Source organism: Oryctolagus cuniculus, chromosome 13, assembly GCF_964237555.1.
Source record: "Oryctolagus cuniculus chromosome 13, mOryCun1.1, whole genome shotgun sequence".
In the NCBI taxonomy this organism is placed as follows: domain Eukaryota; kingdom Metazoa; phylum Chordata; class Mammalia; order Lagomorpha; family Leporidae; genus Oryctolagus; species Oryctolagus cuniculus.
In genome coordinates, this window is record NC_091444.1 from 47,036,952 (window position 1) to 47,058,044 (window position 21,093).

General features: G+C 43.6%; 1 non-coding gene across 1 annotated transcript; it reads left to right on the top strand.

Moving 5' to 3' along the window:
* Window positions 1-19,891: 19,891 nt before the first annotated feature.
* On the top strand, window positions 19,892-19,998 carry LOC127483663 (U6 spliceosomal RNA). The gene has a single exon (XR_007910084.1). It is a non-coding gene; the product is annotated as a U6 spliceosomal RNA (small nuclear RNA).
* The last annotated feature ends 1,095 nt before the right edge of the window (window positions 19,999-21,093 follow it).

A 21,093-nucleotide genomic window follows, 5' to 3' on the forward strand; every position in this document is an offset into this window, starting at 1 on the left:
GAGAGAGAGAGAGAGAGAGAGAGAGAGAGAGAGAGAGGACCTAGCGAGGAGAGACGAGAGCCTGTTCAGGAACAGGTCCTTTTAGAACTTTGCCAGAGGCAGGCAGGGAAGTAGGAGCAGCGAATCCCAGTAGGATGGGGGTGGAGCTTGACACTGGTGGTTGGGCCATGTGGTCACCCGGCTTCCGGGGGGGGGGGGGGGCTAGAGCCTAGGATGGTGTCAGGGTGTAGATCGCGCCATAGATAAGACTGCGCCATTTTCCTAACAGTGTGGAACACCTGCAGAATCCTGCAGGTTTGGGCGATGGACTGAGCCTGCGGGGCTGGCTTGCCCAGGTGTTACTCTGTAAGACACTCTCCACAGTAATATTCAAACCAAAAGGTTCTGCCCTACCAGGGCACTGCAAAAAGTTCTTGGAAAAATGGAATTGAAAGACAAGTTTAGGGGTTGGCATTTGGCACAGCAGTTAAGACACAGCTTAGGACAGTCTGACTTCCAGCTAGTGGACACCATCGGAGGCAGCAAGAGAGAGCTCAGGTAGTTGACTTCCTGCCACCCAAGTGGGAGACACAGATGGAGTTCCTGGCTCCTGGCTTGCAGGTATTTGGGGAGTGAACTAGCAGATGGAAGATCTCCTCTCGCCTGTGTTTCTCTCTGTCTCTCTGCCTTTTAAATAAATAAAAACAAATAACTTTGCAAACAGATATGTTTATCTTGTGTACAAAAAAGTTTGAAAACCATGTGTAGCTTTTTCATTATGCAGATTTTCCATAAATTGTTTTTGAAAACCCCTCATATTTGTGGTAAAGGGCCAGGCCTATCTTCTGGTGTGGCTTTTACCACTTTGCTGTGGACACACTGGATGCCATGAAGTACTCTGGCAATACCAGAAAACAAATACATTAAAATATTCTAAGTCTCTCTTGGCTAGCTCTCCCAGCCAACAGTAGCCCCAGTTCTGGTCCCATGTGGCAATTCCACACCACGGGTGAACCCTGACAAGTCACCAAGTCAGTAAGATCGAATCACCTGTAGCCAGGCGTGATTAAAATTCAGCATCACTTGTATCAGAATTCTTGCCAGCAGGCCACTTTTTATGTTCCTGTCTACAAATAATCCATGGGATTTCTGGGTGACTTTGTGGCCACCTGGGTCATGGAAATGCTACTTTACAAAAGCAGCTACTGGCTATTTTCTATTCAAAAAATTAAATAATGGTGGAGTGAGAAGGCCTATTCGAGAACTGATGCAACAGTGCACAAAGGCACATACTTAACCTTGAGCCCAAGGATGAATGTATGTTGCACCTGTGGTCCAAACCAGCCTGCCATGGTGTGGGAATCAGGGAGCACTGTGTTTGCCGTTTCTCTTCTGACTTACTTTTTTGTTAAAGATTGATTTCATTTATTTGAAAGGGCAGAGTGACTGAGAAAGAAGATCTTCCGCCTGTTGGTTCACTCCCCAAATGGCCACAATGGCCAGGACTGGGCCAGACCAATGCCAGGAGCCAGAAACTACATCTGGGTTCCCCATGTGGGTGGCAGGGGTCCAAGCACTTGGGCCATCTTCCAGTGCCTTTCCCGGTGCCTTAGCAGGGAGCTGGACTGGAAACAGAGCAGCTGGGTCTCTAACCAGCTCTCATACAGGATGTCAGCATCACAGGTGGTGACCCACTGTGCCACAGTACTGATCCCTCCTTTGACTTAACCTTTTTTTTTTTTTTTTTTTTGACAGAGTTAGACGGTGAGAGACAGTTGGTTCACCCCCCAAATGGCCGCTACAGCCAAAACTACACCGATCCGAAGCCAGGAGCCAAGTGCTTTCTCCTGGTCTCCCATGTGGGAGCAGGGCCCAAGCACTTGGGCCATCCTCCACTGCCTTCTCAGGCCACAGCAGAGAGCTGGACTGGAAGAGGAGCAACCGGGACTAGAACCGGCACCCATATGGGATGCTGGTGCTGCAGGTTGAGGATTAACCAAGTGAGACATGGCGCCAGCCCCTGACTTAATCTTAACTCTCAGGGATTCCTTTGGTCTCTTCTGACACCCAGATCCCATGAATCTCTTCGGATCCATTAGTCCAATTATCTCTCAAGACTCTGCACACCAAGATGGAGAAGGTATTTATTTCCCCTTTCTCTGTGCTTCGAAAGTGAAGTCAATAGCTTGTGAGAAAAAGGCTCAAAGGAAGACTTTTCTCTTAGAAGCAGTAGGTTATGTATAAGTATTAACAGTCTTTTTCTGTACTTAAATAATGCAACCCTCCCCAGCATACCCCCACAACAATGCCACTGGGGAAGATCCACATCCAAGAAGCAAAGAGATGAAGGGACCTGCTCAATCAAATGAGAAGCCTTTGTCTTATCACCGGCGGGGTCTGGCTGAAGCCCCAGAGCTGAGAACACAAGGAGTTGGGTGTTTGCACATCCTGAAGGGAGGGGAAGGCCAGTACAGCACATGCCACGTTGCACGATGCTTCCTAAGAGGCAGTCACCTGCTGGGTGGATGCTTGCCAAGCTGCACAAAGGCAGGGGTTGCTGCCCAATCCATTAGAAAGTTGAGCTGTGGATGAAGACTGATATCTTGAAGAACCTGACATGGTTCCCCTTGAGTCTGGGTGACTCAGAGACCTGTGCCTGGCACGCACTGGGGAAGGTCTGAAGATCAAGAATTTGCAGGAGGGGCTGGTGCCATGTCACAACAGGTTAAGCCTCTGCCTGTGGCACCAACATCCCATATGGCTAGTGGTTCGAGTCCTTGCTGCTCCTCTACTGATCCAGCTCTCTGCTATGGCCTGGGAAAGCAGGGGAAGATGGCCCAAGTGCTTGGGTCCCTGCACTCACATGGGAGACCTGGAAGAAGCTCTTGGCTCCTGGCTTCGGATCGGCCCAGCTCCAGCCATTGTGGCCATTTGGGGAGTGAACCAGCAGATGGAAGACCTCTCTCTCTCTCTCTCTCTCTCTCTCTCAATCTGTAACTCTGCCTCTCAATAAATAAATTAAAAAAAAAAGAACTTGTCTGAGCTGTGCTGGCTACAGAGTAAGTAGACAGGCTACAGTGGCTGCGAAATGCCTTTCCACCCGGGAACTTCCCTAGAGAAAAGAATTCAGAGCCTACAGTACAGGCTAGGCTTGACTTATCTAGGAAGGGACACTGTCTCAGAGACCTTCCAGGGACTTGAGTGATCACAACAGAAGACTGGGAATAGCACACATCAGAAGAGTAGGGAGCAAGACATGACAGCCAGCCCTCCGTGTCTGTTAGTGGAAAATATTCAGAAGAAAAATGAACTGGATCTATACTTTATATGTACAGAAGTATTCTCTTATTTTTCTCTAAATAATGTGGTGTAGACTATTTATGTAGCATTTCCATTGTATTAGAGGTTATAAGTAATTAAGGTAACCATCGATGTAATTAATAATTAGAGGTTATAAGTAAACTAGAAATGATTTAATATCTGCAGGAAGATGCACATAGGTTTTTTTGCAAATATCATGCCACTGTGCATATGGAACTTGAGCACCTGCAGATATCAGCAGGAGGTCCTGAGCCCCAGTGTCCTCAGATATTGAGAAATAACTCCTGTCCCAGCAGGGCAGGACACCTCAGATCAGAAGTCGCCATGGCAGGGCTGGGTGTTTGGCTCAGCAGCTAAGATGCTACTTGGGGCACTTGCATCCCATTTCACGGTGCCTGGGCTTGAGTCTTGGCTCTGCTTCCAGTTCCAGCCAATTTGAACTGGATAGGCAGAAGGTGATGGCTCAAGTACTTGGGTCCTTCTCACCCAAGTGAGATTCCAGATAGAGCTCTCAGTTCTTTTTGGCCTGACCCCTTCCCAGCTTTTACAGGCTTTTAGGGCAGGAACCAATGAATGGAAGATCTCTTTGTCTCTCTGCCTTCCAAAGAAATTAATAATTGAACAGTTTTTAAAAAGAATTCCCGGCTGGCGCCGCGGCTCACTAGCCAGTACCCCGGGTTCTAGTCCCGGTCGGGGCACCGGATTCTGCCCCGGTTGCTCCTCTTCCTGTCCAGCTCTCTGCTGTGGCCCAGGAGTGCAGTGGAGGATGGCCCAAGTGCTTGGGCCCTGCACCCCATGGGAGACCAGGAGAAGCACCTGGCTCCTGCCTTCGGATCAGCGCGGTGTGCTGGCCACAGTGCGCCGGCCAGAGCAGCCATTGAGGGGTGAACCAATGGAAAAGGAAGACCTTTCTCTCTGTCTCTCTCTCTCTCTCACTATCCACTCTGCCTGTCAAAAAGAAAGAAAGAAAGAAAGAAAGAAAGAAAGAAAGAAAGAAAGAAAGAAAGAAAGAAAGAAAGAGCAAAAAAAGAATTCCCCTTGGGAGGATTATGAAATCTGTGCAAAACTACTACCACAAACTTTTAAAATAAGTTTCTGTGGGCCACGAGTCCAGCCATGGCTCACCTCGGGCCTCTGAGGGAGGCCTGTGAACTCAACCAGGATTTCAGCTGGGGAAAGGTTCATTTCCTGGCTCCCAGGCCTTGGGGGGCATTCAGCAGCTCCTGAGGGTCATGCAAAGAGCTTCAGGGTCTTGCTGGCTGGAAACCGCCCTCACCCTGGGCAGCTCACAGCCCAGCTGCAGGCTTCAAAGCCAGCAGAAGAGCCAGAATCCTCTAACAGGAGAGGAACATTATGAGAGAAACAGCCAACCCTTGAGGACCTACCATGGTCAAAGGCATTCACAAGCCAAAAAGGAACTCCAGACAACATACATGGTGAGACTTCAGTGTACTTTCTCATCTTTCTTCCCTTTCATCCAATCCTGGAGGAACCAGCCCTAGTAGCTAGAATGTCTAACCATGGTCCCTGGTGTCCTGCAGGCTTCTACTCCTACAGACCAAGGCATTCAGATATGGGATGCCGGTTCCAAGGGGCAGCTTATACCACTGCATCACAATGCCTGCTCCAAGAACATATTTTAAGAAAATAAAAAACAAAGAGCCTCAAACTAATTAAGATCTGATTCTTGGCGCCAACACTGTGGTGCAGTGGATTAAAGTCGCCGCCTACAGTGCCGGCATCCCCTATGGGCACTGGTTTGAGTCCCAGCAGCTGCACTTCCGATCCATCCCTCTGCTATGGCCTGGGAAAGCAGTAGAAGATGGCCCAAGTCCTTGGGCCCCTGCACTTTCATGGAAGACCCGGAAGAAGCTCCTGGCTCCTGGCTTTAGATTAGTGCAGCTCCAGCATTTGCGGCCATCTGGGGAGTGAACAAACAGATAGAAGACCTCTCTCTCTGCCTCTGCCTCTCTGTAACTCTGCCTTTAAAATAAATAAATAAATCTTAAAAAAAGATAAATAATTCTTAACAATACATCTTAAAAAAATTCTTACAATACTGACAGAGAAGAAAAGATGATAGAAATAAACAGTATTACCAACAAAAATATGCCTCAAATATGACTTAAGAAAGACTTAAAAATCAATAAAGCACATTTTAAAATTCCATGCAATTCATTCTAAAACTTTTTAAAACTTTATGCAAATTTGTTCTACATCTTTAATAAAAGTAATAACCTTCTAGAAGCCTATAAATCTTCTAATCCTCAAGGAGAAATTTAAAAATCTAATAATCCAATAACCATTAGAAAAATTCAGTGATAAAAAACATAACTTAAAAAAATCATAAGCCAGTTTTACAGTTAAACTTCATTATATGTCCAAGGAACAGACAATGTCTTTTATAAGCTATGTTAGGAAACAGATAAAGAACTTAGTTGGTATCAGTCTTTGCTGTAATTCCAAAGACATAGGCAATGCAGAGGAAAGCAAGGAGCAGGGCTCAGAGACTCAATGAAGCAAGTTGTGTCCGTTACTACCTCCAGCAACAGGAGGGAGCATGGAGGTGGCGAGACATCTCTATCTATGTCCCAGGTGGTTCTACAGTTTCTGTGCATACTCTGCGCTCCCAAGTCCACAGATCCTGTTACTCATACATGGCTTTAAATCAGAGACGTCTGGCTAAGAGCATTTGGAAATGAGAACTCTCTGAGCAAACGTCATTAACCTGTTATTATTAGCAAACTGACAAAGATTTACAAGGATAGGGTCTCTTATCTTCCCTCCCCAGGAAGAAGAGTGAGAGGACAACCACTTTAACTCCTTCTCCCCCGGGTGCCACATGGACTTTACAAGGCTCATGTCTTCTGTGTTCTAAACAGGAAGTAGCCACACAAGGAAAGGAAAAAAGGAGATCAAACTCCATTTACAAAACTCCCCCCAAAAAATGCCAGCAAATTCACCAAGCAATATTTTTCAAAAGGGAATAAAACAAAATTGAACTTTCTCAGTAATACCAGATAATTCAATCTTAAATCACATTTTAAAAAGTAGAGAAAATGTATTATCTCAATAAATTCAAAAAAGCATTCAATAAAATTGAACACATGTTAAGCATATATCCAATAAAACATTAATGACAAAATATATATTTAAAATTCATACACATGATTTTAGACATGTCATCAATATTTTTTATTTGTTCAATATTTATTAAAATCTTTAAAACTCCTAAAGCTGTTAAGAAAGATAAACATAAACTTATGAAAGGCATGAACAGTCAATTTAAAGAAGATACTTGAAAGGAAAAAATGCTCAATCTCACTAATAACAAGGGCAGCACAAATGACAACAATGAAATATTATTTCACTCACATCTATTGCCAAGTATTAAGAAGGATCTGGTCAGCGGGGCACATGCAGTAAACTGAGGATGTGCGTACCTGGGAACCAGCCACTCCCCTTCTCGGTGTGACTCTCAACAACTGGGTTTGCATCCACACAGGGGCCTGCACAAGAAGAGTCATGGCAGCAGGGTGGTAACACTTAACAACTGGAAAAGTCTGAGGAAAATAAACAATGTTGGAGATATCAAAAATGAACCAATTGGATCTCCTTGTGTCAAAACGGATGGTTGTATACAGATGTATGTATGTATGTTTACACTGAGTGAGAAAAGGTGCAGGACTGTGGCAGCATAATTCTGTATGTAGAAAATATGAAAACATGCAAAACCATATTCATCTTGTTATCAGTAGGATAGACAGTAATAATAGCATAAAAAGATGCATGGTAGTGACTGCACTAAATCAAGCAGAGTGGTCCCTTCCAGGGAGGGAGAAGGAGAAACATCAGAAGGGGCTTCGGCTGTGTTCCTGGCAGAGCTCTCCTTTCTGAAGGAAATATGGCAGAAAGCTCCTAGGTGATAAAGCTGATTTGTGGTTGTACTGGTGGTCTTTTACTATTCATTGTTCTTTCCATGATTTTTCAAAATTTTCTGGACAGTAAGTGTATATATTTAGGGGCCACAGTGTGACTTTCAGTGCATGTACATGACGTGTGCCAGCACTTCCCCTTCCTTGACATCATTTGTTGATTGGTGCACTGGAGCTTCTCCCCTCACCCCCAACCTGCTCAGAAAATCCAGAGTAGGAGACTGTGGTCTACAGATTCCTCACTATGCTGTGCAACCCTGGAACCCTCTTCCTTAGACCCAGCCCTGATCTGGTACCTGCTAGCCAAACTCCCTCTATCCCCCCATATCCCAGCCTCCAGTAATCATTATTCAATGTTCGTGTAGAAGTTTCTTTTCTTAGTGATCCCTGTTAAATATAAGAGTGGGAATAAGAGAGGGAGGAGATGTACAATTTGGGACATGCTCAAGCTGACTTGCCTCAAATGGTGGAGTTAGAAACGTGCCAGGGGATTCCAATACAATCCCATCAAGGTGGCATGTACCAATGCCATTTCACTAGTCCAAGTGATCAATTTCAGTTCACAATTGATCACACTGATAGGTCTAAGAGTCAAAGGGATCACATAAACAAGACTAGTGTCTGCTAATACTAACTGATAGAATCAAAAAGGGAGAGAATGATCCAACATGGGAAGTGAGATACACAGCAGACTCATAGAAAGATCTCTGTGAGTGAGATCCCAGTGGAGAGAACAGGGCCATCCAAGAAGGAGGTACCTTTCTCTGAAGGGAGGAGAGAACTTCCACTTTGACTAAGACCCTGTCTGAATAAGATCGACGTCGGCGAACCCAAAAGGCTTCCATAGCCTTGGAAACTCATGACTAGAGCCTAGGGAGATTACTGACGCCATAAAAAGAGTGTCAAATTGTTAAGTCAACAACAGGAGTCACTGTGTACTTACTCCTCATGTGGGATCTGTCCTTAATGTGTTGTCCGATGTGAAGTAATGCTATAACTAGTACTGAAACAGTATTTTACACTTTGTTCTGTGTGGGTACAAACTGATGAAATCTTTGCTTAATATATACTGAATCAATCTTCTGTATATAAAGATAATTGAAAATGAATCTTGATGTGAATGGAATGGGAGAGGGAGCGGGAGATGGGAGGGGTGTGAGTGGGAGGGAAATTATGGGGGGGGGGGAGCCATTGTAATCCATTAACTGTACTTTGAAAATTTATATTTACTAAATAAAAAATTTTTAAAAAAAGAAAATGAATCTTGATGTGAATGGAATGGGATAGGGAGTGGGAGATGGGAGGGGTGCAAGTGGGAGGGAAGTTATGGGGGGGAAGCCATTATAATCCATAAACTGTACTTTGGAAATTTATATTTAATAAATAAAAGTTTAAAAATGCAAAAAAAGAGTTTATTTTCTTATCTTCCATATAAGAGGGAGAACATACGGCATTTGTCTTTCTTGTCTGGCTTATTTCACTTAAAATGATGATTTCCAGTTCCATGTGTTTTGCTGCAAATATAGGATTCCATTCTTTGTTATGGCTAAGTAATATTCCATTGTGTGTGGGTGCATATAATATATATATACATATATACACATATATAAAATTTTCTCTTTTTTTAAAGATTTATTTATTTATTTGAAAGTCAGAGTTACATGGAGAGAGGACAGGAGAGAGAGAGGTCTTCCATCCGATGGTTCACTCCCCAATTGGCCAAAACAGCCGGAGCTGTGCCAATCTGAAACCAGGAAGCAGGAGCTTCTTCTGGATCTTCCACACGGGTGCAGGGGCCCAAGGACCCCGGCCATCTTCCACTGCTTTCCCAGGCCATAGCAGAAAGCTGGATTGGATGTGGAGCAGCCGGATCTCAAACCAACGCCCATACGGGATACTGGCGCTTCAGGCCAGAGCCTTAACCTGCTGCACCACAGCGCCGACCACTCAAATTTTCTTTATCCACTTATCTGATGACAGATTGTATGGTTAATTTCATATCTTGGCAAGTTGGAACAGTGCTGCAATAAACTTATAGAATAAGCATCTCATTGATACACTGATTTCTTCTCTTTAAGCTATATGTCCAGAGGTAGAATTTCTGATCATGTGGCAGAACTATTTCCACTTTTCTGAGGAATCTCCATACTGTTTTCCATAGTGTATATACTGATTTACATTCTAACAGGGTATAAATGTTCCCCTTTCTCCATGTTCTTGTCAGCATTTGATGCTTTGTCTATCTGATAGTAGCCATTCTAACAGGTGAGGATACATCATTGTGACTTTGATTTGCATTTCCCTGATGGCTAGTGAAAATTGAAAAAATTGCTTAAACATTTATTTATTTATTTGGAAAGTTGGAGTGAGAGACAGAGAGAAAGATATCTTTCATCTACTGGTTCACTCCCCAGATGGCTGCAACAGCCAGGGCTGGGCCAGGCCAAAGCCAGGAGCCAAGGACTGTATCTGATCTCCCACATGGGTGGCAGGGCACAAACACTTGGGCCATCTTCACTGCTTTCCCTGGCCATTGGTAAGGAGCTGGATCAGAAGTGAAGCAGCCAGGACACTAACCAGAACCCATTTGGGGTGCCATCACTGCAAGCTATCTGTATTTCTTCTTTTGTGAAATATCTATTTTGGTCGCTTGTCCATGTCTTAGTGGGTTTGTTGTTTTTCTATTGTTGAGCTTTTTGAGTTTATTATAAATTCTGTATATCAATCCTTTGTCAGATAAGTAGCTGGTAAATTATTTGAACCATTCTGTCACATGTCTCTTCACACCTGATGGTTTGCTTTGCTGTGCAGAAGCTTCAGGGTTAAAAAGAAACATTACAGGCTGACTGGAAGCACAGTGTCTGAATGCAGGATTGCCGGATGTTGGGATTTGTGGTAGGGCAGAGGGAACCAGGAGCCAGCATCTCAGGTGCTAAGTGACCAATGTGGTTGTCTCCTCTCGGGCGAATCTCAAAGTGTCCTCTGGCCTTGGAGCAGCTCCCTGGCTGCAGAGAAGTTGCCAGTGAGCGGGGAGAGAAAATAGGGGCTGTAACACTGCAGGCACCACGGCCTTTCTCTCTTAATCTGAGAAACAAGCTGAAATTTTCTAGTCCATCTCTCACTTTATACTGCAGAGACCCTGACTTTGCTCCCCTAATCACCAACCCACCCGATGTGCATTCCAGTCCTAGACTGTTGTTAAAATCCCTCACTCTCACTTTCCAGTTCAATTTGCCCCTGTAGGTTTATCCCTTTCTGTCCCATTACTATCATCTCAGTGGGGTCTTTGGAAAGAGAGAAGAAAATGTGGATACTTAATCTGACATACTTCATCTGAACAACAACGAATCTGTATGAAGAGAAAAGCCCAAAAAGTTGCAATGCACTGCATGTGTAAACCATCCCCCACAATTCATCCACTGATTTATTAATATGGCAGCATTTGGAGGGAGGGATTTTGGGGGGCATGAGTGCCTTGACCAGGGACTTGTAGCCTCCAGAACTGAAAGAAATAGAGGTTTTCAGTTCAAGCCACACAGTCTAAGGTACTTCATTCAGGCAGCCCAAGCTGACTAAGACAGACTAGCAGAATATTCCATTTACATCTCCTGGCAAATTGGTCATATTTTCATGTGTTAGCACACATAACCTGCCAGATAGGATCAAATCACCCAAAAGAAGAAGGATAAATTCCCTTTGGAAATGCAGGCAGGTAATCTCCCTTGCATAATTCCTGCCCCGATTCCATTAAACATCGTTTGATCTTGTGTTTTTCGACAAATGTCCCATTGGGAAGCAGGGAAGTCCTATGTCCCAGTGAGTTAACTTTGCTGTCAGTGAAGTCACTGTTCATGAATCAGCAGGTATAACAGATGGAGAGCTAAAGACAGGTGTGTATTTTATACTTAAAATGCTTTTAAGGGTGAAGAAATATTTTGGCAACAAAAACAATACCACTATAGAAATGATTGAAATAAATTTTAAAATAACTCAGTGGAACTTTACAAAATAAACTCATTCACCCTGGGTTTCAAATCTAGCATATAAATATACCTGCTAGGGGACAGGCACTGTGGTATAATGGGTTGGAATTCCACCTGCAGTGCCAACATCCCATATGGGTACCAGTTTGAGTCCTGGCTGCTCTGCTTCCCATCCAGGTCCATGATGATGGTCTGGGAAAGCAGTAGAAGATGGCCAAAGTGCTTGGACCCCTGTACCCATGTGGGAGACCTGGAGGAGGTTCCTGGCTCCTGGCTTTGGATCGGCCCAGCTCTGGAGGTTGTGCCCTTTTGGGGAGTGATCCAGTGGATGGAAGACCTCTGTCTCTGTCTCTCCCTCCCTCTGTAATGCTGATTCTCAAATAAATCATTTTTTAAAAGATTTCATTTGTTTGAAAGACAGAGTTACAGAGAGAGGGAGAGATACAGAGAGAAGTCTTCCACCTGTTGGTTCACTCCCCAAATGGCCGCAACGGCCAGAGCTGTCTGATCCGAAGCCAGAATCCAGGAGCTTCTTCAGGGTCTCCCACGTGGGTGCAGGGGCCCAAGCACTTGGGCCATCTTCTACTGCTGTCCCAGGCCATAGCAGAGCCATACCGGAAGAGGAGCAGCCGGGACTAGAACCGGAGCCAATATGGGATGCCAGCACTTCAGGCCAGGGCGGTAGCCCTCTGTGCCACAGCGCCCACCCCCAAATAAATCATTTTTTAAAAGTAGAAAAAAATAAATGTACCCACTAGAAGAGACACATTTAAGAAAAATACATAAAAATCTAAAAAGATCTTAGTAAATAGCCATACGTGTTAGCTTAGACATGATAAATAACCTAGCTCTTCAAAAAGTTCATGGAACACACACAGTATGAGAAAGCTAAGTATGGATTTCAAACTTTTCTGCACCAAAATAAATTTAGCCTTTGATTGGATTTTCCATGAACTTGAGGAAATCTGTGGTAGTTTTGGAATTTTATAAAACACTTTCATAGAGGGCTATTTTCCAGGGACCGCTCCATGTATCAGAAGCCAAGTTCTCTGGAGCCTATGTGAGTTTCCGAGAACTTTGTCATATACTCTGGACAGCTGATCCCCAGACTGCAAAACTGAGTTAATCTAGTGTCAGCTGTCACACAGCTCACTGGGATAACATTTTGGTGTTTAGCAGCTTTGGCACTCAAAATACACAGCAAATAAGCAGTTAATTATCATAGAAAAAGCTCCTGTGTGTGTGTGTGTTTGTGTGTGTGTGTTCAGTGCACAAACCAGAGCTAGCCAAACCTTCCTAATGCTGCAACTGTTCAGTCATGTGGAAAAAAATTAAAGAAGTAATTTACATCTTCAGTTTAAATAATGCAAACCCTCTCATCAGAAGATGACAAATGGCTTATGAACATTGTCTCTGATAAACACTACAAAATCACTCCCTGTTTCAATACAAAATATCTTCTACACACAGGTCAATGGGCTTTCCAGCAAAACAAAGAGTGGGCTGAGCTGATTTCCAGCACGCAGTGTGGGTCTCTCCCAACAGTAAGTAGGTACAGCCACGTACTGATAATGTTCCCTCCACAAACTGCATAGCATCACATGGCCAGAGACAGCTCTGATTTCACATTATTTATGCTCAACCTGATTTCCTGTTCATTCTTTGCTTAGGTACCTTCATTTTCATCTGAAGGATTCTTTTTGATCTTTTGGCGAATGTCTATCCATCACTGCAGCCTCTCAAATATCACAGGATCTCCGCTGAAAGGGGTGCTTTTGAAGAATTAACTTGTTCAATCTTCCAACGCTCTCCAAGCCACTTATGATGCATCCTAATGCCGATGAACATATGCCGCATCCAGGCTGATGTAAGGAGTGTTTTCATCATCAGGCATATTCATGGCCCCCGATGCCTGTTCATCACGACTTCTCCTGTCATTCACCACTGACAGCGGTGGAGGTTGGGTTGGTTTACTCGTCTGTCACCCTCCACCCGCACTATCCCACATTCTTCTCTGCCTTTTGTATGACCAAGGCAGGAACTAGGGGCAGCACCTTGTTCTGTTGGAGGGCCTAAGGTCTGTACTGAATGGTACCTCCGTGTTGAAGCTAGCACTAAATACCAAATACTAGCGCTAAATATTAAATACATGTGTATCAGGGTTCTCCAGAGAAAAACTGGAATAACAGCATAAAGTTAGGGATAGATAGAGATGGTAAAGATAGAGATAATAGAGACAGAAAGACAGAGGTTGATTGCAGGGGTGGGGAACCATTTTTCCACCAATAGCCATTTGGATATTTATAACATCATTTGTGGGCCATAGAAAATTATCAACTTAAAATTAGCCTGCTATGCATTTATTGAATTTCGAGTCCCACTTGCTATTGCCTTGGAAGGACCAGACCAAATGACTTCATAGGTCTTAGATAGCCCATGAGGCAGATATGATCCACTCCTGATTTAAAGGATTAGGCTCAGTGTTGGAGGCTGAGAAGTCAGAAGCCGTAGCTGATGGTGCAAGCTCCAGTGTGCAAGCCAGCAGACTCGAGAGCCAGATAGCTGATGTTTCAGTTCCGGTCCAGAAGCAAGAGGAGATTAAAGCCCCAGCTCCAGTGGGTAGGCAGGAGGACCTCCCTCCTATGAGAGAGCAGGGCTGTTTGCTCTATTCAGGCTTTCATCTGGCAATGTGAGACTCACCCACCTTAAGGAGGGCCCTTTGCATCACTATATAGCAACTGATTCAAAGGACAGTCTTATCCACACCCAGAGCAACATTTGATCAAATGTCTCAGCACTCCATGGCCCAGACAAGTTGACACATAAAATTCACCATGGCATGTCCATTTACATCATACCATGCTGTAAGTTACAATCACTTGAGAGCTTTTAAAAATCTGGATGTCAAGCTTGTGCCCCTGAACAATTAAATCAGAATCTCAGGAGTGGGAACCAGACATAAATATTTTTAAATAACACCCAGGCAATTGCAGAGTAAATTCAGGGTTAACAACCATTGCCCAATGAATCACCCTATATGGAATTACACCTTTCCTGATGTAATATATCATTTGCACCTGATGTGAACTTGATCGGAGCCAAGTGAGGAAACGGGCTCCCGTTGTGCTGTAAATTGTGGGTGACAGCAGCACTATCTAGCTTCAGGAGCAGGGCTGGCAGAAAGGCAGAAACCCCAATGCAGAAGGGCAGGTGTCTGGCAACAGGAGAACTTGCAGCAGGGTCACGTCAGTGGCATTTATGTCCTGATAGTGACAGCTCCAGGGCCAGTTCTCCAGCATTGCTCCTGGAAGCTTAGGCTTCATTGGTTCCTCCAGGTCTCCCAGTGATTGGGGAGACTAAAGTAATATTCTCAAATAAAAACCTTTTCTGTTTGCAACCCCGTGTCCTGACCCACCCATCTCAAGGAGTTGCAGCAGATTGGTTGACACATCTGCTTTTCTCATGAGACTGTAAGCTGCCCCAGGGCAAGGATCACATCTTTTGCTACCAAGCCCCATGCCTAATATATATAATGGTCACTCATCAAGTGTTTTTTTTTTTAAACTGGAATTATCTACTGTCTGACTCTTTTTTTAAAAAGATTTATTTATTTATAAGTCACAGTTACACAGAGAGAAGGAGAGGCAAAGAGAGAGAGAGGTCTTCCATCTGCTACTTCACTCCCCAACTGGCCACAACGGCCCGAGCTGTGCCGATCCAAAGCCAAGAGTCAGGAAACTCTTCCTGGTCTCCCACTTGGTTGCAAGGGCCAACCTTCCACTGCTTTTCCATAGCAGAGAGCTAGATCAGAAGTGGACCAGCCAGGACTCGAACCAGCGCCCATATGGGATGCCAGCACTGCAAGTGGCAGCTTTACCCACTATGCCACAGTGCCGGCTCCTCATCAAGTGTTTTCTAAGAGAGTTAAACATTCTTCTCTCCCAAATCTTATCACCATCTTCTCATATGGCTGTGCTCCCATCACAGCTCCTACAATGGTGTAGCATTAAAGACAATCACTATTTAAGTGATAACGCATGGGTGAGCACAAGACCAAGCATCACAGGGCAAGGAGATACACTATGACCTCACAGAGACGGAGACAACAGCCTAAAGAATCTGCCATTCCCTCTTTCAAGACCAACCCTGAACCAAGAGGGATCTTGCTCAGCAAGTAAAGGGAAGCAGGAAGCTTGCTGCAGACCCATTGACATCACAGACACCTACGGCATTCACCCCTGGAGAACCCTGGGATCCTTGTAAGCACTGATCCCAGTCTGGGGAGCTGTGGGTTATCACAAACTGCATTGCTCCAGAGAAAGAGCCCAGCCTATGTCGCACCCTTCCCAGGTTCTTGCTGCACATACTGATCCTGAGACCCCACCTGCCCTGCACACAGTAGCTCTCTGCACCCAACCCTGTGATCTACCAGTAAGCCCTGCCTGCCCTTCCACAGCCCGGGAAGGACATGGGTGGCACATTTTGCATGATTTAGTGGGCAGAGGCTCCAAGAAAATAGCTGGGAAGTCACTCTTACCCTCCTATTGCCCTAAAAGTATTTAGTGGCTCCACTCTGCACCCTCAGTCCCAGGAAGCAACCAGACAACCATCCCCAAGTGGTTTGTCCCACAGAGACTCAGGGACATAGACTTGTGGTACCACCAGCCCACCTGGGAACTTGGGAAACAACAGAACAGCATTTGCTGAGTCGCTCAGCACACTGAGGCTCCGAGCAAGCAACTGCGTGGAGCCATCCATCCTCCTGCAGCCCCATGAAGTAGTTCTCAGAAGCTCATTCTCCTGCAGCCCTGAGAAGCAGATTCTGAGCCTTGCCCACCCACCCTCAGCCCCAGGAAGCAGCTGGGAAGCCCTTCCTGAGAAGTCCCCAGACACTGACAGGTGCCCCGTCCAGGCACACTGTTGTAACCTGGCCTCTGTGTTATCCTCAGACACTAACAGGCATCACACCTTGCTACAGGACACACTGTTCTATGCCTACCTGGACCTACAAGGGTGGTACCACTCTCACAGCCACATGCACCATGCATAGAGCTGCCAGTGAGCCGGCTGTGCCTAAGAGAGTTGCAATCCACCTTGTGGCCTTATCCTATAAACCCTGCAGCCTTGGCCAGAGACACTGCCAACACTGGCTACAGCTGAAGAAGCGACACAGACACTACACTGAGGCCCGGAATCAGTGACAACAAACCAGAGACATCAGCAGCAGAAAATCTACTACTAGGAAAACGCCTATAAAACTGGGACAATAAACTGACTAACCAGATGCACAAAACTGCAACACAGAAGCAGCATGAAGAAGCAAAGTCACGCGTCTAAAGGATCACAATAGCTCTATAGCAACAGATGATAAAGAAAGAGGAATTAATGGGTTTCCTCACGAAGAATTTCCTTATGAAGAACAATTTTAAAGAAATTTGATGAGATACAAGAGAGCAGAGACACTTCAGTAGCATTAGGAATACAGCCCATGCACGTGGGCCTCATGGCCTCCAGGCCGTCTGCGCTCTCTGCCTTCACTTCGATGCCCATAATAAGCTGCTAGGAGTAGCTGCTCAAAACCAAACGCATGCTGCACATGCTGCATGTGGCTCTTCACCTGCTTCCTGCTCGTTATGGTGAAAGGAGCAGCCGAGAGCCGCCATAAAATGGCCTTAATAAAACAGTCCTGGGAAATGGGGAGTAAACTGAGTTCACAGAGAAAGCAGATAGCTACTACCCAGAGATAAGGGCGACAGAACATCCTGTTGTGTACATAAGCCCCCTCCCCTGTGCTTGCTCAAGCTTAACAAAGAAACCGCGAGGCACGTAGGGCACGTAGCCACCCCTTTCTGCTCTTCAATGACCCCCTCCCCTTGTCCAAGCTTAGACACGTAGGGCACGTAGCCCCCCGTTTCTCCTCCTCCTTGACGACCTCCTCCCCTTGTAGTTGCCCAATAAACTTACGCCACCCTATGGTATGTTAATTTTGTGGTTTCGCCCCTTAAAAGCTGTGTGAGATAGCTGCTCGGGGCTCCTCTCTAGCTCCGCTGCTTGCGGCGGCCAGTAGAGGGCCCATTTGCGCAAATGAAATAAAACTGCCTCCTGTTTTTTTTTTTTGCATCGTCTGGTCTGGAGTCTGTGTTTCTGGGGTCGTCACAAAAGGACACCGCTTTCGGGGTCCTTCAATGGATTCCAACTTACTTTCAGGCTTTTCTTTCTCCCTTAAGGCCCTCACTCTCCTATGCATTCCTCTCACTGAATAAAAAGTTCAAAAACTTAAAAAAAAATAAAAAGGAACATAACCTATGATATGATAGATATGAGAAATTCAGCAGAGACAAAGCCATGAAAAATAGCTAATCAGAAATCTTAGAACTAAAGACTGAATAAAAAAAATTAAAAATACAGTCCCAAAAAGACCAATACCATATGTTCTCCCTGATCTGTGGTAACTAATAGAGCACCTAAAAGATAATGTATAGGAATGAAATTGACAGATGCAATGACTTTGAACAGCCCTTGTCTCAACAGTTGAGGAACAGTTTTTTTTTTTTTATATATATACTATTTGTTGAACTCTTTACTTAGTGAAGGGTTACTCTTATGTGTATAAAGTTAATTGAAAATATATCTTAGTAAAATATAAGAATGGGAATAGGAGAGGGAGGAGGAAGAAGGGTGAGAGTATGGGTGGGGGGGAGGATAGGGTGGGAAGAATCACTATGTTCCTAAATTTGTATTTATGAAATACATGAAGCTTGTATATCTTAAATTTAAAAATTGAAAAAAAATAAAAAGACAGTGGTGGTCTCAACAGAAAAATTATAGGCAGAATATAGAATTTCTGGTCTTAAAGGTAGATCTTTTGAAATAACCCAGTCTGTCTAAAAAAAATGTAAAAAAATGAAGACTTAAGACTTAGAGGATATTACCAAGTAGCAAACATTCATATTACAGGTGTTTCAGGAGGCAAAGTGAAGGGAAAAGTCCCAGAAAACCCATTCAATGACGTAATTGCTGAAGATATCCCAAATCTTGGGGAAGATGCAACTGTCTGGGTCCACTAAGCCTAAAGGACCTGGAATAAAGTCGACCAAAATTTCTGTAGGAGGCAGCATGTATACAGTGAGACTGCCAATAAATAAACAAACAAACAAAAGAAAGAACCCTAAAAACAGAGAAAGAAAAACCCTAAGTCACTTCTAAGGGAATTCCCGTTGTATCAATGGCAGATTTCTTGGCTGAAATCTTACTGGCCAGGAGAGAATAGGACAAAATATATAAAGTCCTGAAAGAAAAACAATGCCAGCCAAGCATATTATACCCGACAAATCTATCCTTCAGAGATGATGGGGAAACACACATTTTCCATGAAGAGAAAAAGCTGAAGGAATTCATCACCACCAGCCCATCCCTCCAAGAAATACTGAAAGGAGTTTTACCTAGGAAGTGGAATTGATGTAGGCAAGCAGATAGGATAAAATTGATAAGGTTTGTGAGCTAGAAGACCACGCCTTCACCACGCCCCCGTGTGATCTCATGCCCCTACTTGACCCCGCCTGATGCCCAACAGCCAATCAGGCTATGTAACCACTCCCCTTTGAAAGTGGATGAAAGGCCTGCAGCACTGTGGGCCCCTCCCTTGTTGCTCTGAGCCTTCCAGGTGCACGGCCTTTGGGGGGAGGGCGCCCGCTCTCTCTCCCTTTGCCTTGCTACCTGTGCTAAGCTGCTTGTGGCTGCTCATAACTGAATGCTTGCTGCACTTGGCTCCTGGTCTGCTCCTGCTTGGTATGGATCCAACTTAATTTCTAAACTTGTCTTTCTCCCTTAGCTAGAGCCCTCACTCTCCTATGCATTTCTCTCACTGAATTAAAATCCTTAAAACTTACCATGTTGCCTGGTCTATTTGAGCCAGTATTCAGAATTCTTCTCTGAGTACATGGCAAGAGCCCACACAGCTAATTAATTTCTGGAAATATTAATAAGCAAAACGGTTTCAGAATGATAGCAGCTACAATGATGCAAACATGCACAAGTACAAATATCAACAGAAGAGCATGTATGCAAACAAGGAAGAGTAGAAAAATCTAACGATTCATATTGTATTTTTGCTTTTTTTCTGGAGTTGACTTGCTATACATTTAATTAAGGATTATAGTTCTTTAGTGGTTTTTTTTTCCATTATATTCATTAAGTTTTGTTATCAGGGTAGTGCTGAGCCCTTAAAATGTGCTGAAAAGCAACTGATCCTTCTCTATTTTCTGAAAGAATATTTATCATTATACTATTATTTCTTCTGTAAATGTTTAATAGAATTTACCAGTGAAACTATTTAGGCCTTTTTTTCCCTCTGGAAAAATATTTTTTAAATGAATTTAATTTTTAAATGCATATGGGGCTATCCAAAATCATTATTCTTTCCATGTCAATTTTCTGAATTTGTGTTTTTGAAGAAATGTATGCATTTAAGTTTCCAGAATTGGTAACATAAAATTGTTTAAGATTTAAGAAAAAATTAGAAAATAGAGCTACCCTGTGATGCAACAATCCCCCTACTGGACATATATCCACAGGAAATGAAATAAGCATGTCAAAGAGACAGCTACACTCCCTTGTTTATTGCAGCACTATTCACTATTCAAGAAATGGAAACAACTTAAGTGTCCATTTACTGTGCTCGCTTCGGCAGCACATATACTAAAATTGGAACGATACAGAGAAGATTAGCATGGCCCCTGCGCAAGGATGACACGCAAATTCGTGAAGCATTCCATATTTTTTCTGTGTTTCTATGGGGGTGCAAACTGTTGAAAGCTTTACTTAATGTATACTAAACTGATCTTCTGTAAAAAAAAAAAAAAAAACAAAGAAGAAATTATCAATTCCCAACTTGACTCTCACTGGGATTAAACATGACAATAGGTCTGATCTGATTTCATCATCATTTAAAAAATCATCTATTATTTTTCACTTTATGTTTCTGTGTGGGAGCAAACTGTTGAAATCTTTACTTAATGTATGCTAAACTGATCTTCTGTATATAAAGAGAATCGAAAATGAATCTTGATGTGAATGGAAGGGGAGAGGGGTGGGAGAGGGGAGGGTTGCGGGTGGGAGGGATGTTATGGGGGGGAAGCCATTGTAATCCATAAGCTGTACTTTAGAGATTTATATTCATTAAATAAAAGTTAAGAAAAATAAAAAATAAATAAATAAATAGTATACAAGATATAATTTTAAAAAACTCTAGATTTATATTTGCTGAAATAATTGAGGAAAGAAAAATAATAAATAGAAATTAGTAATCCCCTACTATTCTATTATATAATAGACATTTTTATTCAATTCTTACAATACAAATTTTAGGTAGTCAACATTAATCCTCATTTTTTAAAGCTAAGGGTACTGATACATAGAGATATCAAGTAATCCCTTCATGGTCTTTAAACAGCAAGTCCAACTCAAAAAAAAAAAGTGTCCATTTACTGATGAATGAATAAAAGAAACTATAATTGTTAAATATATAAATTAATAAAGGACTATGATATCTATAATAGAATTCTATTTAGCCATTTAAAAGTTAAAACCCTGTCATTTGTGATGACACAAATGAACCCAGAGTACTATGTGATACATGAAATAAGTAAGCCAGGCACAGAAAGACAAATGCCACATAGTCTCAATCTTATATAGACTCTAAAAAAGTAGATCTCTAGAAATTGATAGAACAGTGGTTACCTGAGGGTGGGGAGGAGACAGGGTGGCAGGACAGGGAGAGGATGGTCAGTGAGCACAACATTATAGTTAGAGAAAGGGAACAGTGTCCTTCGCAGAGTAGGGTAGCTACAGTTCACAACAATGTGTTACCTGCTTCA